Consider the following 26,988-nt stretch of genomic DNA (forward strand, 5'->3'; position numbering starts at 1 on the left):
CTCGTGGTCGTCTTCGTGAGATCATAGTATTGTTTTTGTTACCACGGTCACCACGTCCTCGTCCTTGTGTCGTACTTTATTGGTGTTTTCATCCTGGAAGTAGGGTGGCCTTCGTCGTGACGTTTCTTGTTTTTGTGTGTATCCCTCTCTCTGTCTCACATACACTCTGTCTCTCTAACACACGCACTCAAAATGTTTCGCCTTAGAGAGAGGATGAAGCATTTGGTATAACAGTTTGTAGAGCTATTAATTAAAGGAGCGAAGTAGGTATGCAGGCGTTTACCCATATTGCATTGGCTAACGAAAACATAACATAAGCTGCCTAAAACAAAGTGTACCAATGACAGCTTCTGTATTTACATTCCACGAGTAGGGTAATTGTTTATGTACAAAGGTATTTTAAAACGAAGCTTTCTGGGAATACCCTCCCGAGTGTGGCATGGCTGCTGCAGCTGGCTCAGTCAGTACCTCGCCGTATATCTTTGTGGGTGTATGAACGTGAAGGTTGTGTTTCCACTACGAGTACCAGCAAACGGGCCCTTTTTAACAACTGTATGCTGACCGTCAAAAAAGTGCCAGTGTTCCATCTCTTTCATTTAAAGTAGGTCGCAAACCAAAAGCAGCGAAGCCCTAGAATAGGGGCCCCGACCAGCATGAAGACCGCTTGTCATATTTGGTACAATAAATTTTTTCTGCTAATAATACTACCTATGTAACGCAACAAATATAAAGTAAATTTGTACATAAGACGTTAACATATAATTCCTCACATTAGTGTCTGCGAAGCAAACAGACGTCCTAATAGATTAGCACATTATGATCAACCGATGCTGTTTGAATTAGCCATTTCATATGTTATAGTGGGTGTGAGCCAATAATTGGCCAATCCTCCTTCAATCGTCCTTCTTGGTCCAGTCAACGTAGGTCGATTTCTGGAAGGTCATGGGTGTCAAAATCTTCTAGGAGGCGTCGAAAACAACAAAGAATATTCTCGCTTCGAAGGATAGGAGCCTATGAATAGGATTCTCCCTTGCTTTGATCCTGCTCTTGTATTATGCGTGCGTTCAGCTCGCCACGGTAACAAGCCTACTTTTGTCCATTTTAGGGAAGCTTCTCCAATGGTCTTGTCCTATTTATGTCCTTCAAAAAGCCACTCCATTATATAGCTGCAAAATTATTGTTATCATCACTTCGCCTAATCTTCTGTCATCCTTGACTTTATTTTGCTTTCCTTGCCTCTGATCAATTACATGATAACAGGCCATGACTCATTCTTCTTCCTTCCTTAATATTGATGTTCACACAGAGTACTTTGGTCTGGCAGGTGAGAGCTAAAGACTGTTGCCGGGCTTGTTCGTTCATACAGCAGCTTTGAGAAGCCCCACCTCCCACGGGACACGGGAACGTAGACGCAAGATAAGCGCTCGATTGTGTTGTGTCTGCCATAGTTTGGTCTATCTAATGTGTGCACCCGTTTTACCTTCAAGATGCGTTTTAGGATTACTGGAAGGAAACATTTAGTGCTATGAATACCGAACACTAATGAGAAAAATATCCTCCGGTACATTCCCATTTAGTCGATTACGTTGCCGAATTGGTGGCTGTATGATGCCGAAGAACAGGAGAAATTGGAGATATTGAGGGCAAATCCTTATAGGGCAGTGAACCTAACTGGAACGGTGGTAGTGATGATGACAATGGCTACTGAATTTTTTAGCAGAAGTCCTTGGGACCTCAGTCTAAATTGAAGCAAATACTTGAACAACACAGAAGGTGTACATACATACATATACGTAGTGCCTACCTCTTAGGTCCTGCTTCATGTTCAACGTTATCTCCATGAAAGAAATTGCTAATGATGAGTCTTCCGGAATGGGGTGTGCATCTTTCTAGCCATTTCAAACGTAGGCGTAAAAATCATCGCAAGGGTCACTGCTGCTGTTTATAGATGACAAAATCAGTTCAACTACTAGAGAAAAAAATGTTTTAGGGGACATATTTGTGGCCACTTTATCAAATCAGACACCCTAACGAGGTACTGCCGCTCGCCCGTGCCACTACGGGCGAGCGGCATTTCAACGAAAAATAAAGAGCTCAAATCTCAAGGGTGCTTCTCAAACAAAGGAGACGCTGAGACATTTGGCGCATTAGCAACGAAAGTTAAGCTAGTGATAACGACTTCATTTGCGTATCTTTCGCTGAAACAATAGACAGTGTGTTAAGTTGAGACCATAGTGTATGTTGGTATCAAGATATTGGTCCCAACGTGTAATATTGGTCAAGACATGTAAGTTGAGACCAATATTTTGCCCAGTGGATTTTGTACGCGATGATTTCAAATATAAAGTCCTCCTTAAAAGATATATAATAAACTTTAGTGGCCCAACGCCATTGTTGCTTCCTGATTATTGCCTTATTATCCAGAAACTTGAATAGTAACAATAAAACTGGTATGAATGTGAGAAGCTAACGCATTTTCTCTATGATATCTTGCAGACTATCGCTGCCTATAATCTGCACTATGAACAAAGATTGCGTTTGCGTGTGTTCTGGTTTGCCCTGGGGCATAGCATGAAAATTAATAAGCAAGTACGTAGTCGTGTTCGAACAGGATCTTAGTACTTGAACATATTTTCATTAGGCAATGTACGATTAACATCATTATAAATATCCTTTCTATTCGTATATCTGCCATATCATAAGTAGTTCTTGGGTAGTTAAGCAAGACTTAACATGTTGCAGCACCTAGAAAGCTCCCGCAGTGATAACTTGCTACGACACAGGGTGGCAAACCATAGACGTACACACCTCTGGCTTTGCACACGGGGCTGTCACACGGACGCAGGTGTCCTACTTGAGAGAATTTTTGCAAGGTAAACGCAAACGGTTTATCGCTGAAAGATTGGCACTCAGTGCACGCGTGAAAGTGAACACTGATACTGACGGCTCCTCGAAAACAAATTGTCGTCAAATGCATTTGTGGCGCATACCACAAACAGTAGGATGAGTCGCCGACGCCCCATCGTAATCTGTGAGTAAGGGCGCATATAGTTCTCATTTAGGCTGTTCTCAAGGCACAAGCAACAAAGCGGTACATGTCTGTTTCGAATTATACACCAGAAAAGCGTCACGTTGATTATCTAATGAGGGAGAAAATAAAGCTAACAAACCGCGGTCATCTTGCTCTTATCAAGGTCGCATCACGAAGAAATCTATCATGTAGCCACCGCGGTTCGTGAGCGACTATGGTCTTCTACTGTAAGCATAAGGTTGCGAGTACGATTCCGTTGAGTGTGGTCCAAAATGCGAAAACACAATTCAAAAATACTCGTTTAACACCCTCTGTTGGCGCATTAAGGAAGCCTAGATGCTTGAAATTAATGCAGAGCTCTCAACCATACAATGTCCTCTGTGTCTCTGGGGGATGCTGAACTCTATAAACCAAACAATAAAGCTTGTCATTTTATCCTTCTCCCGGTCTTTATAATGTGCATGAATCGAGCATATAAAGAAGTAATGCCCCTAATGACAATCACACCAATTTCATCTCACCCCGTCGAAGGAGCAAAGGAACAAAATGCCTTCTACAAGAGAACTAATTTGGGCTAGTTGAGCAAAATTCACAAAAATGCAATGCAGTAACAATACCAATGAAATAGACACATCACCCGTGTTCTTCTGTTCTTCAGTGGCTATGGTGTTGGGCTGCTGAGTACGAGGTCGCACGATCGAATTCCGGCCACGGCGGCCGCATTTCGATGTGGGCGAAATGCGAAAACACTCGTGTAGTTAGATTTAGGTGCAGGTTAAAGAACCCCAGGCGGTCAAAATTTCTGGACTCCTCCGTATGGCATGCCTACGGAGTCCTTATCCGCTACTGCACCTTCTTCATGGAAGTTAGCCAAATTGCTCCCTCTTTATAAATCTGGAGATAAGCAGTGTTTGTCGAACTATAGGCCAATTTCACTGACGTCACAGTAATGCAAAATGCTGCAACACGTCATTCATAAGCACATCACGCTGTTTCTGGAATCAAATAATTTACTGTCTAACATGCAACATGGGTTTGGCGCGGTTTAAGCACGTTAACGCTGCTTGCTGAGTTCACGGATGACATTTCATTTAACCTTGATGTAGGCAACCAGGTTGATGCCATTTTTATAGATTTCTCGAAGGCATTGTGACACCGTTTTACGTTCTAAACTTATTGGTAAACTTAATGCTGTACTGAATAATCCTCATTTATTTAACTGGATTTTAAGCTGTCTCTCATTTCGCTCCCACTTCGTCTCTTACAGTTCGACTGACTCCGCTACTGTTGATGTGACATCAGGTGTGCCCCAAGGCTACGTCCTTGGGCCGCTTCTTTTTTTATTGTATATAAACGATATGCCACTTCACTGCTCTTCTAAGATCCGTCTTTATGCTGATGACTGCGTTCTATATGAAGTGATTAACTCTTCTAATGATCATTATCGCGTTCAAGAGTCGTTTTCTAGGTATTGCGATTGGTGTAACACTTGGCAAATGAGCATTAATTTCAATAAAACCGTTCTGATGTCTTTCTGCAACAAATCTTCCCCCTCCCTTTTTAGTTACTCGTTCAATGGCCGTACAGTAGATAAGGTCTGTGAGTATAAGTATCTCGGTGTCATTTTTACGCATAACATGTCATGGTCCAAACACATTGATTACATATGCAGTAAAGCACTAAACAAATTAGGTTACTTGAGGCGAACGCTAACCCGATCTCCTAAAGACAGAGTTACTAATGTATAAATTTCTAATCCGCCCTGTTCTTGATTATGGATCTGTAGTTTGGAGCCTGCATAAGCAGTTAGAGATTAATAAGCTAGAAGCAATACAGAAAAAAGCTGTGCGATTTATGTCATCGTTACTATCGCGACTTTTCATCCTCTTCAACACTTTCTTCCTTGAACCTAAACACGCTCTCTTCTCGTCGCCGTGTCAAATTATTAAAATCCTTGCATTGCATTGTCAATTCTTTGGTTAGGCTCTCAAGTGATAATTACATGAACTTCGCGCCAGGATCATAACGAGAAGACATCATGACCTAAACTTGATACCCTACTACGCACGTACTAACATGTTCAAATTGAGCTTTTTTCCGCGCTCAATCGAAGACTGGAATTCATTACCTAGGTCTATTCGCTCATCCCAAATTTTTGCAACCGCCATCACAGATGCATAATAGTGCTCAGCCATGCCCGGCAGCATTTGTATAACTTCTTCTGTATTTTCCTTTCATCAGTGCTCTTTTGTAAAAGGGTTCACTTCTGTTTACCGCTCTATACTCCAATGCATGTTCTGTACCTTTCTCAACCCACGCCTGCTATAGCACAAATTGCGCTGCAGTATGTATAAATAAATAAATAAATAAATACCAAATTTAGCAACTTTTATTTATTCTCATCGTGTTAGAGCGCATCGGTATATTTCTATACTCTGGCCAAGATTATCTGAAACACTCTGTATAAGCACTCTACTTCGAATATCGTACTCAAACCTAAACTTTGAAAGCACCGAGTTTAATGAAATCGCCAATCAGCAAAAAAAAATGTTGACTTTAAGCCAATCAGGAATATTGAACTAACTACATTGATTAACTACTTACCGCTTGCAAATGATAAAAAAAAATTACCCAGTCTGCTCAACTCTTTTCATGACACCGCAATTGATACACTTACCACGGTCTCGAATTCTTTCACTTAAGCTATCTGTGTCCAAATTGTATGAATGTGAACCAAGATTTTAGATGTGTTTTTCTCACCTATACTTACATGTACGTGGTGTTAAGTGTGTGACGATGTAATAGTGTGTAATTTTTGCATCATTTTCGCTTGTCATTCTATACTGATTTGTTGTTGCAATGAAAATTACCTTGCAGTGTTAAAGTAATCTTCTTTAATTTTCTCGTTTGTGAAAACATGTTTCTTTTATCTGCGATGATTGCGAGACTCACTGCCGCCACCTCAAGCTCTCTCACCGCAGCTTTTATCGCAGCCTCCTATATTATTCGCAAGTGCTTGCAATGGGTACTAGTAAAGAAGGAAAGAAAAGGAAACGAAGACATGAAATCTCAAAAAGAAAAGTGAGAGCAGACGCCCCAATAAAAAGAAAACACGAAGCCTAAAAGAACTATCGGAGCACGAAGCGTTAAGCATCGGTAAAAACAGGGTAGCAAAATACTACAGGGTACAAAGTAACAGGTGCAAGATAATAGGGCACTCGTATCACGCATTATAATAACCCTGTATGCGTATTTCTAGCGTATATCCACGCTTTATACGCTAGTTATACGCCCTGCCTATCGTTCTTTTCTGTACATGATTATGTACGTCGGCAACCAACATGTTATATATTTTTTCCGGCATCTTACGCATAAAGCGATTGCCCTAAAATATGTGCGATAGTATAGCTGTGTGATATTGCCCACCTGCTTTTTCTTTCTCTTTCGCGCAACCGCTACCAGAAGCACTGCCGATATGACGAATCTCATACATTTCTAATATTGCAGTAGAAAAAAGGCCCGCCACTCATATGAAACTGTTGACACGCAGATATACGATGCTGTGGTACCATAGCAGATTTACGCGAGCGCCTCTTGAAAGTTCACCGATGTGTGCGGATTGGTGGTATGCCATCGCCGTCAGTTGTTTCCACGATCGCTTACTGCTCTTGTTTCTACGACGACCGCCTAGCGATGTCGTAATTTATGAGGTTAGAAGTTCGCCCAGTTAACTGTTTACATTTTTTAACCACGTGACATTGTTAACCACGTTACAATACCGAGCGAAGCTTTGTAGTCATAACATTGCCCTTGGAGGAGGGAGAGAGACTACGAGGCAGTGTCCCGCAGTAGAACTGACGACTACTGAAGTCAGCCGAGCAAGTGACCTTGGCACGGCAGCTTTTAATGTCTCCCACCACTGCGCTCAGTGCGGGTGCTTCCGAAACCAGAAAGGGCATGGCGCCAATGCGCAGCTACTGCGTCCGCGGGCTATAATGAGAAACATAAATGTGTATGCTGCAATAAGTGACCTAAGTGGCAAAAGCATAACCGGAGAAGAATGTCCGCAGAGTGGCTGGCAATACACTTGAGTGAGTGCTTGTTGGTTAAACCTTTCCCGGAATCCAACATTCCCACCCAAATCCGCCGAGCTCAGCCGAGACGCGGATGTCACGGTGTTGGCCTAATTTTGGAGACACTGAAGGAGAGAGAAAAACGAAAGGAACTGCTCCGCGGAGAGTTCACTTATTGAATTCCCCATGCAGGACCTGTAAGTTTTTTTTTAATCAATAAACAAATAAGTATATTCTGGCTCGGTCACGTCATACTCACACGTATGAAGTTGTGAGTGAAAGCTTGTGAAGAGGCCATGGGTAACACATACAATCATTTTTTATTTTGAGCTGAGCTATTCGGGCGTGAAATTCTTTCCCATACCTTGCTAAAGAATCATGGATTGACAAGACCACATTATCAGCTGGAATAGTTGCCACGCGTGTGGGATACGTCTCGCGTATGCTCATTAGCGTTGTTCTTGAAAGTGGTAAGAATATGTGAGAACTTCTCATCGATAAATCTGCCGTTAGCATATCGCGCTTGGAAGAAAGAGATTAAACGACTCCGAGATGCGAATGTGCGTCAAATACAGTTCCGAATACGGAATGTGATAAAAGATAGCTTTATTAACGTCATAATTCACCACAGCACGCAAGTTCCGCTGCTGTTGGCCTTGAACGCCATCTTGCTTGTGTCTTTGCAATTAAATACTGAAGTAAACGATTCCATGTTCTTCAAAGGGACGTTTACCCTGTAAAAGAAAGAAAAAAACTGGACTGAAGACACGAAGCCATGTCATAAAATCAAATCCGAAGACACCGTGATAGCTTTACTAATATTATTGCCACTTAGTGCACACGAGGAATTTGACATTGATTCGTACTGCCAGATGTTCTTCAAGCGGGGAATAACTGTTATTTCTGCCATGTCACTGACAATCCTTGCTCCATCTGGAAAACGTGGTGTTGAATACAGTGCTCAAAAACGGCAACAATATGACAGCCAAGGGTTATAAAACAGCTGTAAAGTTAGGTTTAGGATTAGAACCGTTAGTTAGGTCTAGAACAGCAGCGTCCTGCGCTCTACGCGGTTGTATGGGACTAGCGGCCACGCATCATTACGCAACTGCTCAAATAACTATACGATTGGGTTTTGGCGCTTAACTTGGTAGACTAGTAAAAGAGTGATCCAGAAGAACTGTCATTGTTCGACAAATATGTATTTCTCTATGATTCTTCCAGAGCTAATTAGGAAAACGATACTACAAGTCTTCCTTTTACAATTTCGCTTGCTGACGTGGTCTTGGCTGTTGTTTCTTTTCTGCTCGAGCCAATTTGATGTGGCTCCTGAATTTCCAAGCAAAGGAGAGGTGTATATCACCGCCGTACTTGTCAGATACACCTTACTTTATTTATGTTTTGTGGGTCTACGCGCTTTTACACCAAACGATGGGAATTATTAACGTTTGGATTCGTAAAAGTACACCCGCCTTTTATTTTCATGGAAAAGTTACCCTGGGGTATCGTACACCCCCCCCCCCCCCCCCCCCCGCAAGAATATCTTGGGTACCTGCCTGAGAACGCATTATTTTGTCGTTAGGGAGCCTCATACACAGACAAAATTTATAGTATTAAGGCTACTCAAGCTTTTTCCATAGGTGAAGCAGGGAAGCTAGAAGCCGATAATCCAGTTTTCTCTGGTGTCCTGTCATGGTTACTCGTTGTTCAGCCGAGATCTTCGGGAGCTATTCTCACTGCGTTCGCGAGCGATTGGCAACGGCATGACAAAAAAAGAAGAGGTAAAAGACAGGCGCAAGCTTGGCCCGAAACGGTTATCTCATTGTTAAAGTGACACTAAAGGAGAAAACGATACGTTGAATGAGCTTGGATTGCTAAGATCTTCTTTTAATGGTAATATTGTTTTTTTTTTGCGAGGATATGTTGATTATACGAAGTAAAATTAAGGTCGAAATTCCATTCTTTTTATTATTATTTCATTTTGCGCCGAATTCCCGGGCTGGCATGTCACTCTGACATTGCGGGTTCCATAGCATTTTTCTTTTCTTTCGTATATCGCCCATATTGGCTGAGCGAAATGTTCTGAAACATGCCATGTTAAGTCCTTGGCTCCTTTAGAACGCTATGTAAAGTTCATTTTCACCAATGATTAGTTATTTAGGGCCTAACAGACGCCATACAAATCCATGACGTAACGGCATGCTGGTTGAGGAACATCGAGGCGGTGTCGTCACCTCACATGTCTTTTGTTTTTTGCATCTTCTCGGCCTGGCCAAACCCCTCATGTTAACAGTTATTTCACTGATATTATGTATGAGTAATTTATTTGCACAGGTAAAATAATTTTCTCTGTAGTGTGAGACTCCTTAATTATTTGGTTCTTCGCTCATCTTATTTCTATTTTTAGTGCATCTCAGAATGGCTGTTCAAGGAAAGATCTCCATATTGTACTCATTTTCACCTATTTGTCAGAGTTACATATTTCACATTTCATACCTCTAGTCCTTTTATGAAATTCCCCTGATTCTTGGACGATCCCTATCGGTGGGTAGGTGCCCCTGCTTTTAGGGCCTTTATCATAATGGTCAGCTTGACGGGTTTCGTGCCCGAGATATCTCTACGGACTTTCCGAAAAAGAAAATCGCCGAGACAACTGTAAGTACAGCGCCAAAGGAATGTGCAGTTAAATTTCAATAGCTTCATCATATATCAGCGTCAGCATTTTTCTTCTATTGCGCACAGAGTAAACTATACACATGCGTTAACAAGCAAATGTCTAGGACCGCACTTACCTATTCGAAACAAACTCACTGACATTACCTTTACTTAAACAGTACAAAAAAAACTAGCAAGAATAAAAGTCACCTGTATCGGCGTGGGCTGTGGTCCTCGTGTTTTATTTCCAGACGCAGAGCCTCGAGACGTGAGCTGCCACACCATACCTGCGAGACGAACATAGCGTTTATTGTTTTATTGAAAAGCTGTTACAAATTTGGTTTTGATGCGAATAGCATTCTTGGAATTGTCTGAGACGATATCGTCTTTCGGGCTGTATAACCATGTAAGCGAAAGTACGTGGCCGATTCCTAAGATAGCACGCAGTCTTAACATATGGGTAGATCCTGAACAGATTGCAAATAGTCTGAAGAACTTGCGATAATCCCGAAGATTGTGCAGTCTAAACAAAATTTGCCTAAGCTCGTATAAGGGGCTCTTCAATGAAAAAGAAACATGTAGTTTCTGAGGCAATCATACCCGCGTCAAACTGCCCAGTGTCGTGGGTGAAGCGTGGGCACTGCGCCACAAATGCCCGCCGGGTGAGAGAGATTATTTCGTAACATTACGGCGAAAGCCTTTACTGGCTCATACTCGCGGCGGCCGACCGTCCGTCCGTCAGTGTCTTGGAATGGTGCCAGCTGTGCCCTCTCCTGCTCCCACTCTCTCAAGAATCACGTGATGGCACAGTGGCACATAGCAGCAGTTGCGCCGCCACACCTGTGGCCTCTGCCCCTTACACTCTCTGAGCAATCACGGGATGGCACAGTGGCGCACGCGGCAACGCTCCTTCGTCAGACATCTCGCTGCAGCAGTCGAGTTAATCGGATGGCTCCCAAGCGGCCCGGTGAGGATTCTACGGCAAGCGGTTCAGAGAAGCGCCCCAAAAATGTGGACTCCCCCGATACGAAACGCCCGAAGAAGAATGAGCGAATGCGCAAGCGGCGGGCTAGCATGTCACCGGGCACCAAGGCCAAGGAAGCGGAACGGAAGCGATTAAGGCGAAAGCCTTTAATGGCTCATACTCGCCGCGTCCGACGGTCCGTCCGTCCGTGCCCTGGAACGTTGTCGGGGATTTCAACCAAGACGATCGGAACAGACATGCATTTGTCAGTGGTCTACAAAGTTCACTAGCGTTATAGTTGGTCACACCGACGACAACAGCCACCACGCAGCATGACAGTTGTCTTGATCTCGCCTTCCAGACATATCCAACCACCAATGATCTCGAGTACATATCAGTACATTTGAGTGATAACAAGGCAGCTATCGTAGACGTCGCGACCCAGCCAAGCATAAACAATTCATGGGGCATTAAAGCAAAGACACAAATAATTTATGAATAAACAATCCATCGTTTACTTCAAACCACACTTTGTCAATCTTGGTAAAAAAAATTGAAGGACACTTTATAAATTGCAAAGTGTGTTCGGAGAAAGCCTGTGCCCATTCCACTGGGAGTGTCATGCAAACACACACACAAAAAAAGAATAGACGCCACTGTCACTCGAATGGGCACAGACTTTCGCTGAACAAACTTTGGAATTTAGAAAGTGTCCTTCAATTTTTCGAACACACAGTCGCGGTATGCATCTTGGGGGCCACGACCGGACTCCGTAGGTGTGGCTCATTCAGTGTACAATAAATTAATTTTCTTCTCGAATGATTGCTATTCGCATACTCGCATAGTCATGGTAGGTAAGTTCTAGAAATATTATTTCTAAAGCACAGCATCTGCATCCTAACAGTATTCGTTTGCGTCATAGAAAAAGAACTTTTGTTGGGATTTTTTTTTCACATTTAGCTACACATAAGCAAAGATCGAAAGCACATGGCCGGGGCAAAACAAAGAAAACCTATAATGTCCCCGCTTTATGAGGCAGCAAGCGAGTTCAGTGGGCTTACGGATGCAATTAGTGTTAGCCGCTTTTACTTCTCTTCAAATATCTCCTCCAATTGATTTCGCAAAACGAATAGTAAAGACACCATAAGAAAGGTCTGTGCTACACTTTATAAGCGACATGAACCAGAATGTAGCATTGCACCTTCGCAATAAGGGGGAGTACCGCGGAAGACGCGATGAAGTGGTAACACAAAACATAAGTTGTACGAGACAGTCCTGGCATTCTAACAAGCACTGCCCGCTTCTGAATGGGCGCTAGACACGTCCAAATTCCGCACGACCAGCGGGATCAGCCCATGGAAGAGAGCGCGCTTCTACCAGAAAGCTCGCTTTCGCGCGTAGCCTTCGCCGCCAGCGTTTTCCGGTTAACATTGCGGTTACATAAGCTGTAGTCACCGGGAAGTGTGTGACGCAGTCAGGGACCTTGGACCGCTATAGCGTTACACTCCTAAAGGAGAAACTGAAGAGTCCTGCAAGTTTTTATGCCTCCAGATTTTCTCGTGTCATGACAACCTAGTGTCACGCTCTCATCTCTTAAGTGACACCTGTAATCTTTCGTTCTAGCCTCGATGCGTTGTCTTTTCTTCAATTCGTCCACTCAGCCAACAGGTAGGCTCAACAAAGTGCGTGTACTTGCGCTATTTGTGATCTCGCCGAACTTCGCTCGCAGATTACGTGTATGGTCTCGTTTCCTGAAGCACGTATTCTACGCTCTAATAATGCCTAGAGATGGACAGCCCACGCGAGATACTTGGAAGCCACTGGTAACATAATTAGGACGCCTCTCTCATGACATCATATGTACCATATAAGCTTGACCTGGTCCTACTGAAGCAAGAAAATGTTCGGTGACATCATAAAAAGTGGTAGAGAGCACGGAGGCGACAGCTGCCCCTTCGCTGGTTCAAAGCGCTTTTTTGTGGCCAAGAAACTGCCCTTCCATACTCCGCGGTATAAAATAAAAGAAAGAGTGCGTAGATGGAATGACAGGGTATGTGTTGTTGCCAGTGTCACGGCTGTGAATAGCAAGTTTCAAAAATGGATCTCTCTCCCCGAAACTGCATAACGGGTTATAGAGAACACCATAGTGTACAAATCAGGAACAATTTTTCTCACCTTGGGTTCTCTAAGGTGTAACTAACAATATGAGCACGAGCGAGCACAAACACCTTCGCAATGGAGCTACCATGGCTGGTGAAGAGCGACTAAACTGCTTCCGCTAATCGCGCCTGTAAATTTGGTGGTGTGTGTACCGTTGTTCCGTTTCTTTTTCACGCTCATGAATTTATTTACCGCGTTAACGAGAGATGAAATAAGGAAGCTTACGAATGCATTGGAAAGGAAAAACAGGTGCTTCGAGGAGTACTGTTCCAGTCCCGGAAGGCGCACGTCTGGCGTTTCAAAAGCCTTCAGTTGCTCGTCAAGAGCCTGAAAAAAATAAAAAGCATAGCCACTTTTCATGGAACTAATGTAGGCGTTTCCATCATGATCACCAGCCCTCTTTTCCTTCAAGGAAGCCCGAAAGCCTGTTCCGAAGGTTTGCGGTTCCTGTAGACCTTCGTCAAGATAACTCATACTTCCTAATATCCTTATCTCTTCATCTAAGCCAATTATTTCTCACGGTAGACGGCTTTTACTTACGTTCCGCGGCTTTATTTCATTGCGGTGTAATGGCAACTTCGCTGTATTACCCAGGTAAAATATGTCGTAACTTTCAGGCACGATATACTGATAAATTAGTTTATGACCCATTGCAGTGTTGGCCGTCATATCTTAATTGTGAACAGATGAAGCGTTTCTTGACCTAATAAACAAGAAAAAGGTAGCAAAACAGTTCCTTCTTCCCTCTCGGCTCATAGCGGGATAGGTAAACATTTGCGAAAGGCTGTCAGCATTATAATGATGAACAGTGATGGAACATCGGATGCCACTGCAACCAACGTGTGAACAGATGGAATGGTCTTCGTTAGCTGTTTGTAAAAGGTTCAACGTCACTGCGCTCTTAGGCACAGTTTTCCACGAGCTTTGTGAAATGTTGCCTCGTGAGAAGCACACATCCCTTCAACATTTTAGCTGCAGCAATGTTTTATAAAACCTACTTGTAAGACAACGACAGTTTCCGACATTCGCACTGAATATGACAGTTTGTATTTGTCGAGTCGTGTGATGTTTGTGTCTTGGTTGGAATTATTACACGATACGTCTCCTGGAGTGGAGCATGTGCACAGCTTGCTTTTGAAAGATTACGTACCTTGAATGCCATTCGAAGTCCCCCGTTGTCCGCCATATTTTCGCCCAATGTATTCTCACCGTTCAGCTGGAAGTGAACCATAAGTACACGTTTATAGGTTAGAAAAACATTCTTAAAGAACTGATTCTATAGGGCCAGACTGTGGCATTATGTGGCGGGCTTAGAATAAGCGTAAAACGTCACGAGTAATGGCGTTCGACTCGCTATTCGTACCACAAAGATCATTCCTTAGAGGTCCCAGTGCGAGAAACAATCCTGGAAATATATTTCCCAAACTTCCACACAAAACCAACAGATGTTCAGGAATTTAGCGAAGCGATACAGTCTTCTCGAGTACGTTGTTGAAAAAGTAGCCAGGCAACTGCGCCCTTAAAGCTCATGCTAAGTCGAATGAACCTGTCTTTATACCCACCGTTGTGTTAGCCAATTCACTGAAGACGGAGCTGTATTGGTTATCGAAGCATGCTGATTTCCTGATAAACCTAAGGAAAGCCTTGAGGCTCCACCAGTCGTCGAACCGCCCGTATTCATCAAAGTTTTTACCTGCAAAAACATATTATAATGAATGTATAGGAAGCCAATCTTGATGTTTAGAAATTTTCAAAATAATGAATCTTAAAAAACTGCGGAACCTTTTGATGGATAAACACAAACATTTCATTAGGTTACCCGCTGCACATTATAAAATGAGCTCAATTGCATGCACATAATGTAATCACCCGCTTCCCTGAAGCTTCGCTTTATCAGATTCCAGTGTGTTATTTGGACCTGCATAATTTTTTATGCCAGTTCAAATGTGACCTCCTAGAAGCACTGGAGGCGCGCCATTGCTATACCAGGAAGTATAATCTGTGTGATGTAAAATGTTTGGTAGACTCAAGTGGAGTTCACATCTACATAATACAAGGCATTATGAAGAGGCTATATTACTAGCAGCAAATATCCAGAGGAACTTATCCAGTCGCCCATAACCAGTGGCCTGCTGGGGCACATACTCAGTAGCATGTATCTAGGGACAGCTACCTAGTGGCATAAGCCCAGTCACACATAAACAATGGCACATACCCGCACATACCAAGTGGCACATGCCGAGTGCACATACCCAGTGGCCCATGAAGCACGTGATATCTCGTGCGAGTACTCGTAAACATCTAGCGGCATCTTACCTTGGTAACCGTGTGAGCTTCTATTTGAGACCTTAATGTGCTGACCAAGCTGCGTTACAGGCGTGCTTGTTACTTAAGACACCGCATCCACTTGTAGACCCCTGAAATGTCATGCGGTGACCTTTCTCCGCCAAAGTATAGATTAGTTTTATAATCTTGAATACAAGTTCTTCTGTGATCCGCTCTACAGGGCTCATAAAAATACTGCAGTGGTGCCTTCGAGTAGCAGAATACTGAACATCGTCGAGGTTTTTAGCAGAGGAGACGATGACCAGCACAAAGAGCTTCAACTTGCGCAGCCGTCGACGTCATAGTTTGGCACGTTTTGAAACTAATGGGGGTGGATCTCGCTGGGCAAATTATGGTTCTGTAGCAACACTGGATAGTTTGTGAGTCATCAGTATAAGTATGTACATGCTCAGCATACCACTCGAGCGATAACAGCACAGACAGTAGTTTAGGAGCGGGAGAAGCTAGCTCCCTATCTTTACTGATTCCTCTAGTACAATGAAGCGCTCTGTACGTCAAGCCAAACAAGGAGAAATCAATCACTTAGTTGGGTGGTGAAGCCTTATGGAATGTTGTGATTAGGGATGGTATCCCAAAATCATGCCTGTGGACTTTCTGAAGGTAGTGTGGCCAGCTGAGGTAATGTACTCGGGCGAGGTGCCCAATCTGCTCTCTCAGTACAACCACCACAATGTGCGTTTGCATTTGTTCGTTCAGGGCGAGTACAATAGATGCCGCAGCTGATGCGCATTTTGGTAAACCAATACAATATCTGCGACCCCGATTTTGAATCGCCTGTAGAGCACGAGGATTTGTGCTGCAATCGTTGGTCAGCATGGGCAAGCTGTATTTCAGAAAGCCCAGAAAGATGGCTTTCTATAAATGCCACAGAGCTTTTATTTGCGTCGCCTAAGTAGTTACCAAACTTGAACAACAGGGAAAATGCTGCTCGGTGCTGCCTCAAGTATAGGTCTTGCGCAGGCTCCATGGTGGACTCTACAATGATCCTACCAATAAATGGAAGAGTCTTGGTATAGAAATTCAATTCACCGTTAATAAAGATGGCGTAGGCTGTCCTTGGTTCGAGAGTGAACGCCACTAGTGCACATTCGTCTGGTGACATTGCCGAGCCTTGGTTGCGGAAGTGCACTGCTGTCAGAGTAGTAGCTTTTTGGAGTCTTGGACATATCTAACAATATGTCATGACTGAAGCGCAAACAGGTATGTCGCCTGCGTACTTTTATACCTTGGTTCCAGTTGGCAGACGTTCAACGATGCCAATGAATGTGAGGCTGAATATGGTGCTCTTGGTTTTCTGCCTTCAGGGACACCGCGACCGGTATGATGTCGTGCGGTTAGGTGATCGACGGTACACCCAATAACCAATCACATAAACAGATAATTAGAAATCCATTGAAGGACTCGAGTCCGAAAGGCGACCATCTCAATTACATCGCGAATGGCCTCGTAAAATACGCTTTTGCGACGTCTTTTGCTTTTCGCATCGGAATGGCTGGCACTGCCTCCTTGATAAGTGTGGTCGCTAGGAGGCACTTCAACACGTTCCATGTGTATATGCTATGTAGATCGCACAGAGACAATCCCTCACAGTTGGAGCTAGCTTGTTTTGTTGAGACACCGTTATCAAAGCAAAGTAATTCATCCCATATTCTCCATTGTAAAGCAGCAAACAGTATTTTCTGTCCATATTAGCCTTTCTGCATTTCACCTTTCTGGATCTCATCTTTCTCGTGTGTCTCTTGGCAATCACAAAACTTACCTATGTTGTCAAAGCCATGAATCATTTCGTGCCCGATGATGGTGCCAATCGCTCCATAGTTGACAGACCTGCCAACGAATTTCGATTAAGAATTACTCCAACAGCCAAATGGAGGCGCGCTGACAGGCGTGATGATGTAAAGGAATTGGAAAACATTGTCTCACGACTCGGAAGTTTTGGAGATGTTTTCGATTTTTGTCATGAACATAAGCCAACAAACCCGGACTGAGCTAATGCTGCTGACTTTGCAACTTGCAAACGCTTCACATACTGCTATTACACGTAACTTGTGCCAAAATTTCAAAAAATATACAAATGTCATGTCACTGGACGGAACCGAGGTAATGTATGTATTTGTCGTCGCTTGGAGCAAGTCAGACTGTATATTGTATTACAACTAATGACACAATTAGTTATTATTATTCATTGACCTGCTCAAATATAATATTCCGACCAAAAGCCTCAATAAGAAAATTGTAAACCACCTTGCAAAATTCCCGACCAACTTCCTTCTGTTCAGTAGGTGCTAAATAAATGCTTTTTTTCTAAGCCTGAAAGAAAGTTAGCGAAAAGCAAGTAAATGCGGCGCGACTAGTCACACAGCATAAAAAGTGAAATAGAAAAAATAGTTTGACTTTTGAAAAAGTTTAAAAAGCCTTGGATGACTCGGGAACTATACAAAAGAATTAAAACGAAAAACCATTTGTATCACAAGTTTATCAAGAGCCGTGATGCCAATGCCCTCATTGAATTTAAAAAATACAGAAATAAACTTAACCAGGATGTTAAGATAGCTAAATCTACTTACTATATTGATCGATTTACCAAAGTACATTCTGACATCAGAAAAGTTTGGCGTGAAATTGCCTTTTTAACTAATAAATGTAATCCGGACCCGCCCCTTACTATTATGACAGTCAATGGCGAACTTACAGGCTCTAATCTCGCAACCACCTTCAATGATTTTTTCATTAATGTAGCTGATTCTGTATGTACGTCATCAGTACCAGACGCACATTCTAATCTAATCACTCCCTTACAAAATTCTATTGCGCTTATGGCAACTACTACTCATGAAATAGCTTCATTAATACATAAGGTAAAAAATCATGTTTCACCAGGGCATGATGGTATACTAGCAGTACCTTTGAAGCATGTATCTTCTTTAATATGTGACGTCTTGTGTTACATCGCAAATCGTATGTTAGAAAGCGGAGTGTACCCAGATCAGCTGAAGATAGCACGTGTATGTCCAGTTTACAAAAGTGGGGGAAAGAATGACATATCGAATTATAGACCCATTTCTGTTCTACCCGTCTTATCAAAAGTTTTTGAAGGTGTCATTAATACTCGTCTCGAGAATTTTTTCCATAAGTTCAGTGTTATTACTTCCTCGCAGTATGGATTTCTGAAAAACAAATCAACAGAGCAGGCGCTTTTAACAGTAAAAGAAAAAATTATTAAGAATATCGAAATGAAACAGTACACTCTTGGTCTTTTCTTAGATTTCCGAAAGGCATTCGATTGCGTACATCACAACACCCTACTACGCAAGCTCAACAGTTATGGCATACGTGGTATTGCATCTGACTTGCTAAAGAACTATTTAAATAACAGATTACAGTATGTTCAAGTTAATGGCATACCCTCAGAGAAATTGGCAATTCAGCATGGTGTTCCTCAAGGATCTATATTAGGACCGTTATTGTTTTTAGTATACATAAATGATATCGCTAACATATCCGAATCGCCTAATCTGGTCATGTACGCTGACGATACGAATATATTTTTGTCATCCCACTCCTTGTCTCAAATGGAGGCTACGGCGAATGCATATTTAAGAAAGTTACATAACTGGTTATTGACGAATCGGCTACGCCTCAATTTATCAAAGACTAACTACATAATTTTTCAGCCTATTAATACAGTAGAAAGTATCACTCTGAAAATTTTCTACGAACATACTGAATTAAAACGTGTTTCAAACCAGAAATTTCTTGGTGTTTGGTTCAATGAGAATCTTTCTTGGAATTTTCATATCACCAAATTAATGTCTGATTTAAGTAAAACAGTCGGCTGTTTGCATAAAATATCTCATTTGTTGCCCCCCTGGTTAAAGATATCCATGTATTACGCACTTCTCTACTCAAGGTTATCTTACTGTATCCTCGTATGGGGAACTACGACGTCCACCAATTACCTCAAGTTAATTTCAATTCAGAAACGCGCTATACGTGCCATTGAAGGGTTTCATGGCAGACCTTCAGATTTACCTACGTTACCGCTATTTCAGAAATATGGCATCCTTAAAGTAAAAGAAGTATATAACTTCTGTCTACTTAAGTACATCCATCATCATAGATTATTCTTTTCATGCCCAGATAATTCCAACAGCCGTTATGCATTTCGTACGAAACGTAAGCTTGTTCCTATCACACGCACCAATTATGGCAAGCAAACACTATGCTACCAGATTCCCACAGTAATAAATAACTTTCCCTTTGAAACTGAGTATTACCTTCCACAAAAACGCTTTAAATCTACAATTAAAAAATACCTATTGGAACAAACGGAATGATACATTTATTTAGTCTGCATACTTTCTATTTATTTGTATTCAATTTACTACCTTTCAAAATGTTTTTTTTTTTCTATAACGCACATGTTGTAAGCTGTGATATTGTTTCTTTGTTTTAGGACTGATATTCTTATGTTTGTATCAAAAAGATATTGTCTTTACACCACTAATACGATAAGTTGTGTATTCAATTTATTCTTTTCCTGTACAAACTTTGCATGTTAACTTACTGCTTCATGCTTTTACAATGCTTGAGAAATTCGTTGTGTATTTGTTGTGAAGTGCTTATGCACAATGCCAGCTGTTTTACGGGTGACCGGGACCTTGTCAGGCTCTTGCCTTTTGTCTTGGCGCCCTCTTTTCGTTGAAAAGAAAATAAACTTTCACTTTCACTTTCACTTTCACTTTTTTCTCACGATAGCAAACAACGTTACCTTGGTTGTGTCCAGCTGCGGGGCGCTTGGATATATAAATATTTTTGCGCAATTTGCGTGGCACACATGCCATAATTTTGCTGTCACAACAAATGCGAACACCGATGACACTTCTCTTACAGTCGCACTTACAAATATTTACAAAGAATTCACGGCAGAAGATGGATTGCAGTTGCAAGAGTTGCAACCGTAAGGCTCTTGCTCTGCTTATAGAAGAAAACAAAATGTCCTTAAGGTGTGTTGCAGCAATATAATGCTAAAGTAAGGCGTCGGAAAACTAATAGTGCCAACATGGCTGGAGTTAACAAGGAGATTGTAAATTAACGCTGAGCTTTATGCAACCCTACTCTGCCTGCCCAGTTATTCTGTGCAGAACAAATGAAAGAAGACCCATATGTCCAAGTCTATAAAACTATTGTCATTGCGGTTGCAGATTTGAGGGTCACAGCTTAATGGAAAAAGCAAGCACATGAAGTCCCGTGCAGGGAAGCTTGTGCAGCGATTGCTTTGACAATCCTGCGGAAGAAGCTGTAGTTTTCCCAAAGATGCTAAAAGCCCCTATTGTTGCCTTTATGCCGTAATATGATCTTGAAAATCAAATGATAAAATTGTAAAGTCACAAAGGCGTTTCGAGCGACCAAGTTTAGACTAATTCATGGCCTACTCATCCTTTCCATCTTGGCTGAACCGCACCTTCGACACTAGCGCGAACTCCCTCTAATTATGTTTGCAAGAAGTTTATGTTCAAACATGCGTTTATAGGTGTGTTTGGCGTGGCGCACATGCGGCGTATATTAATGCGAAGTGAAGTAATGGCGCGAGATCAACACTGTGGTGGCTAAACGGACAAGTGATATGATATGAACAATGATGTGTGCTAGCTAGAATCTAAGCAAGCAAGAATGAAGTCTACGTGCCGTATCGCATTTCGACGGCAATATGCATTAGCGCGGCGTGGAGCGCTCGTTGTTCTAACGAAAGAGCTCTTTAGAAGCAGCTGTAGGGATTAAATACGGCATAGGATAAGAGGCCAGAGTAAAATGTACGTAAAGTAACAATTGTGAGTTAGCAGCTAACAATTGTGAGTTAGCAGCTAATATTACGATTCGAAAAGCTGGTTAAGATTCTTCAGCGGTGGCGTTGAGGAAACGTGTCTGGCTACGCGCTGCGGCCCCGGGTTCGATTCCCCATCGCAATGTACATAGATGCATATGACATTAAAAAGAAAGGCGATAAATGTGTAAGCGCTCCCTGTCTTGTTTTGTCGGAAAAGGAAACAGCTTTATTGCATGAAAAATTATCATGCGGCTGATTATGCAGATGTATATGCGACTGGTGTACGCATACCCATGCTGGAAAAGATACAATATGGCTGAAAAATTTCAAATAAAGTTCCAGTTGGCAATCAGGGCTTGTGTTTGATATTTGTTTCTTGGTGTCCTTGTTTTATTCGCGCTGTGCAACATCAGTTTTCAATGCATATGATTCGTGGTTTTTTAACAGCGGAGCTGTTCTAAGTCCACTCTTCGCGTTTCCGTTGTCCGGTTTCACGAAAGTGGGTCAGTTAATGACACAAACCCACTATGGGAGATATGCCATAGGTAGGGGACTAGAGGGATATAGGAGCAGGTTTGTGGCCAGCGCGCACCCTTTAGCCCCAAGCATTCCGCTCGGCGCTGGCGGCAGCCAGAGCTCGCACGCGAGCGGCAGCACCGACGTCGTGCAAATCCCGATGATCGACAAGAGGAAGCGCAAGCCAAAAGCTGTGGAGGCAAGCCAACCCCCACTTTCAAGAGAAAGAAACCCAAGCCAAGCCCCAGCAGAGGCTAGCTTAACTCCCAACTTCGAGAAGGAGGCCGAGCAGAGGCGTCGACGCAGAAAGATACCTCCCACGGGGGGTGCCGATGACGGTTCAAGAGAGAATTATTCGACCGTGAATGCTGCCACAGCTCGCGCAACTGAAGAGTCTGCGCGATCCGGAACCGAAGCTCGAATCAAGCAAAACGACGACAAACGAGGCAAAAGACTTTCATGAATATCGCATTAAACAGGAGTTCGAACTTGAGAAAAGGACCACCAGCTCCGCTGTCTTGACAACTTTCACTGCTTCGAAGTGGCTTTACGTTTTCTTTTCGTTTTTTTCTATCTTTTAGAGGAGTGTCTCCAATGTGGCGAAAGGACTTTTGCCACTTAGATCGGAAAATGAACAATGACAGCCAACAACACGTCCTTGTTGCCGCTCGACATCCAGGTCTAATTCACCATGGGGGACTTCGATAAATACGTGTAAATAACAAGAAGGCTTTGGCAACGTCGGGCGAACTGCCCCATGCAAAACAAAAGAAAATAACATTTGGTGAATTGGTATCCAATCCAGACAACCAGCGCAGAAATCGCCGTTTTTACCCCACCGCCAACAAAACAAGCGACTTGCAAGCGTTTCTGTACATGCAATATTGACCACCCATAAACACTATGGGCTCTGCTTATGGGCTCATACAGCCATAAGCAGTGGCTTACACGCCAGTATGGTACGACATGAAGCACTTTATTTAGGTCCTGAGGGATCAGTCTGGGACTGATGCGGGCCGCTCCCACGTCGATACAGAGAGGCCGAGCCCCTCAGCCGCGACACGGGCCCTCTGGAGAGCCCTGAGTTGGTCCACCAGCACTTCACTGTGCAGCATCCGCTGCCACCGCTGTCCACCTCGAGAACCATCACTGGCCAAGGCCAAGCAGCGCCAAAGCATGTGTTCTAAATTTGAGCAAACCCCCATACTTACTACAATAAACTGAAACTCCGCCGTCCGGATTAATTTTATTCATGATGACCGGGTTGGGGTAGGTTCGTGTCTGCAGAAGCCTTAATGTAACCGCCTGTGGCCTATTTAATTGAGAATGTGGCAGGGGGAATGCCTTGCGCCCTAAGTAATAGTGCTTGGTGATTTCGTTGTAGGTTAAGAGTTGGTGCCTGTATTCAGGAGCGGGAGATCCAGCCCCTTCCGGGAGTACACGGCACGCTCATCCTCGTGCCTCCCGGTGCGCCACCTCGTTAAGGTTACGCGGGGCTCCCTCCACTGTCCCCATGTGGGCCGGGAACCAAGTAACTGTGTGCGAAGTGATATCCCTACCCTGCAGCAGTCTGTTAGCCGGTTCCGCAACAAGTCCTCTCGAGAAGGCTTTAATCGCAGATCGCGAGTCACTAAACACCAAAACTCTTCTCGAATCAATTAGTGCTAGAGCAATGGCCACCTGTTCGGCAACCCCCGGACCTTTGGTATAAATGGAAGCAGCATTTCTAACGCTCCCTTTACCATCTACCACCACCACCGAATAAGCATTTTTACCATTAATCCATGCGGCGTCAACAAACGCAGACTGCTCCTCCTGATCCTTTGCCTCTCGCAACAATGACCTAGCTCTCGCGACCCGCCTCCCTACATTGTGCACGGGGTGTACATTCCGCGGAAACGGACGAACCATGATATTTGGCGTAAGGTTCACGTTCAACTCGTGTAGCGGCACCCTATCATGCGACACAGCCACCGATTCTTTGATTGACTCTAAAATATACCTACCCCCTGGTGTACCCAGCAACCACTCCCTCTGTGCAGTACGCTGAGCCTCGGCAATTACATCTAAAGTATTATGCAAATCCTGTCGTAACAACATATCGTTTGGCGTATTCAAAGGCAGACCAAGCGCAGCCTTGACGGCTTTTCTGAATAATGCTTCCAATTTATTATTCTCCCCCCTATTCCAATTTACCGTAGCTGCCACATACGAGAAATGACACATAATAAATGCGTGAACTAAGGGCATCGCACCTTCTTCTCCTAGACCCCTATCTCTATTAGAGATCCTTCTTATAAGTCTTATAGCCTCCTCCGTCTTCTTGGTAATACGCTGAATGGTTGTAATGTTCGATCCGTTCGCTTCAAGTACAAAACCCAGGACCCTGATTGCTTTAACTTTGGTTATCACCGACCCTTCCCTAGTATGAATTCTAATGCAAGGCTCAACTTCCGGTACCCAACCCTTCGGCCTACGACCTAGCTTGTTAGATTTGAAGATCAACAACTCCCACTTTTTAGTGGAGCACTTGAGCCCCATGAGACCCAGATACTCCTCCGTAAGCGTTACCACCTTCTGCAGCCTAGCCTCAAGCTCTCCATCACTACCACCGACGCTCCATATAGTAATGTCATCCGCGTAGATAGAATAGCCGATATCCTGGTCAGTGTCCAGTGTATTAGCCAACTTCGACATCGCCAGATTGAATAACATAGATGAGAGTACGGATCCCTGCGGAGTACCACAGCAACCCAACTTAAAGACCTCTGGCTTTCTCTCCCCAAACTTGAGACATGTCCTTCTATCCGTAAGGAAAGCCTTGACAAAATGGAAAAGCCGCTGCCCCATATTCAAGTCCGATAGCACCAGTAGAATGAAAGAATGTCGGATTTTATCGAAAACTTTTTCCACATCAAGTTCAATTAGTGCCTTAGAATCCCTTGTCCGCCGGTCAAGGAGCTGATGCATAGTCCTGATCATAGCATCCTGAGTCGAGAGGCCGGGCCGAAATCTTATCATCAAGTGCGGAAAGACCCCATTGCCCTCAAGATAACGCGTTAGCCTATTAAAAATGACATGCTCAGCGACTTTCCCCAAACACGATGTCAGGGAAATGGGTCTGAGCTTTTCAAGCCCTATGGCCTTCCCCGGTTTTGGTATCAGAACAGTAGTTGCAAGTTTCCACTCTACCGGGAAACAGCCTTCCTTCCATCGGCAATTGATCTCCGGCATAAGGAACTCAATTGACCCGTCGTCTAAATTCCGTAACATTTTATTCGTAATGCCATCCGGCCCTGATGCCGATCAAACATTAAGATTCTGCAGCGCCATCCTTATATCACTTTCAGTAAATTTATCATCCATAGCTGCATTTTTGTCCCCACTATATTCGAAAATCACGTCAGGTGTATCGTGCCAGATCTCCAACGGAAGGTATCTCGCAGCCAAATCCTTCAGCATCTCCTGCTCCGTGGAGTCCCGACTCGTCTGATCGACCAGCTTACCTATCACAGTCCTCTTATTAGATTTAGGGCTTGTCTCATCTAGTAAATGTCTGAGCAAACTCGAGGCGCCTCCCCTCTTAATGCGACCATCAATAGAATTGCATACTTCATCCCATTACTGCTTGCACAGTGCCCAACAATAGTCTTCAATTTCTTGATTAACCACTGCTATACGCTTTCTAAGTCTTCTATTCATTCTCTGACCATTCCATCTCGCTAACATCGATTGTTTCGCTTCCAGCAAATGCGCCAGGCGACTATCCATGTGTTCCGTGTCAATAACGGTCTGAACCTCTTAAGTGGACGCCTCAACGTCACTTTTAAGATGACTTGTCCACTGTTCCAAGGTCAACTTATTTCCCTCATCTTAGATTCTCTGCGCTCTTCGTTTCCTAAATGCATCCCAGACAACCATCCTGAATGTGCGCTCCTTTTTATTAGCCACTACCAAAGTAATCATAAGTATGTAATGATCGCTTCCAAAATCTACATTAGAATTGGACCAGGACGAATCCACCACCCCCCGAACAAAAGTGAGATCAGACGTCGAATTTCTATATGTCGACGTGCCACATCTGGTGGGATACGAAGGGTCTGTAATCAGAGTTAAATTCAAGTCTAGTGCCTGCTGCCATTGTCTCTTCCTCTTAATAGTGCTATAACCATACTTCCACGCATTGAAGCCCCTCCAATGAGCAACGGTGCATCCTTAGCCAGATTCGTTGCCTTGGTCAAGAGAGATTTGAAACTCTGCTTCGTGTCCCTGGGGCTACTGTACAGGTTAAGCAGGTAAACGCTCCTCTGACATGACCTTTGCCTACCTAAAATTACCTCCACCATAATATGTTCAATCTTGCAATCCGCCATGTGAAGATCATGCCTAATATACGCCAACCTCCTATTAATGAGAGTAGCGAGTCCTCTGCCCTGTTCATTATCCTTAACTTCCGCTTTGAAATCTGTTAAGGTCACGTTAGACGTCAGTGTTTCCTGTAACATGATAACTTGAGGTTTCACACCATGCGTTCTAACAAACTGCTGCAGAGACGCCTTCTTATCAGTGGACCCCCTATAATTCCACTGCCAAGTAATAAATGAACTATTTAATAGAGCCTCTTGACCACGCAAACTTGGTAAACTAGTTTTTAGCTGAAGTCTACTCGGCGACTTACCCTGCTGGGCTAGCAGCCGAGTGCACTCCCGCTCCATAACAGGGGCCACTGTCTCGTTTAGATTCTTCTATCCGCTCCAGTCTACTAATGATCTGATTTACACTTTCTTGCAAAAATGCAATGGCTCATACCTACGTGAGGCAGCGGTTACAAGCCCTCAGCTAAGTGAAACGAACAGTGCATACATTCATTGAAACCACCCATACAACACACAGAACAGGATGCATTTCAATAAAAAAAAAACCTGAAAACAAACATCCGGATGATCAATAAGGCATTATATGCGCCCCTCGACAGTTGTAGTGGTGGTTTTGCGACAACTTCGCTGGACATCCCCATTCAGAGGACTGGGATGGCTAGTCGATCTTAAAATAAATTCGTGTGCGCTTTACGGACGTTGTCTGCACCGTATTGAACACAAATGGTCGCTTCATGTTTAAAAACGAGTCTTGAGCCGCGTTACCACCGATTACCATCAAATTTAGTTATGGTGTGTCTGTTCTACATCATGTAAGCGCCCCCCCCCCCCCGGCTCCCCCAATTCGCCCCCCTTCAACACAGCAGTCCGTCTATACAGCATTCACTATTTTAGGTAGACAAAGCTCCATCGAAGTATAAGCTTGTATACTCTAGTGACATGACCTAGAATTATTTTAATCGTATGCAGAAACACATCCGACACCCTTACACGAGCTACAATTTTTTTGTTGTGAGAGCACAGCTTTTAGGCGCCCGTTC

General features: G+C 43.5%; 2 long non-coding RNA genes across 2 annotated transcripts in view; one reads left to right on the forward strand and one right to left on the reverse strand.

Moving 5' to 3' along the window:
* The window catches only part of LOC140214201 (uncharacterized), a 58,256-nt gene that overhangs the window by 4,229 nt on the left and 27,039 nt on the right, over nucleotides 1-26,988 (forward strand). The gene's annotated exons all lie outside the window — the stretch shown is intronic.
* On the reverse strand, nucleotides 9,969-14,568 carry LOC140214055 (uncharacterized). The gene is made up of 4 exons (XR_011890970.1): nucleotides 14,446-14,568; nucleotides 14,034-14,099; nucleotides 13,109-13,210; nucleotides 9,969-10,046 (listed from the first exon to the last, which is right to left on the reverse strand). It is a non-coding gene; the product is annotated as an uncharacterized lncRNA (long non-coding RNA).

The sequence above is a fragment of the Dermacentor andersoni genome, chromosome 11 (assembly GCF_023375885.2).
Source record: "Dermacentor andersoni chromosome 11, qqDerAnde1_hic_scaffold, whole genome shotgun sequence".
Lineage (NCBI taxonomy): Eukaryota > Metazoa > Arthropoda > Arachnida > Ixodida > Ixodidae > Dermacentor > Dermacentor andersoni.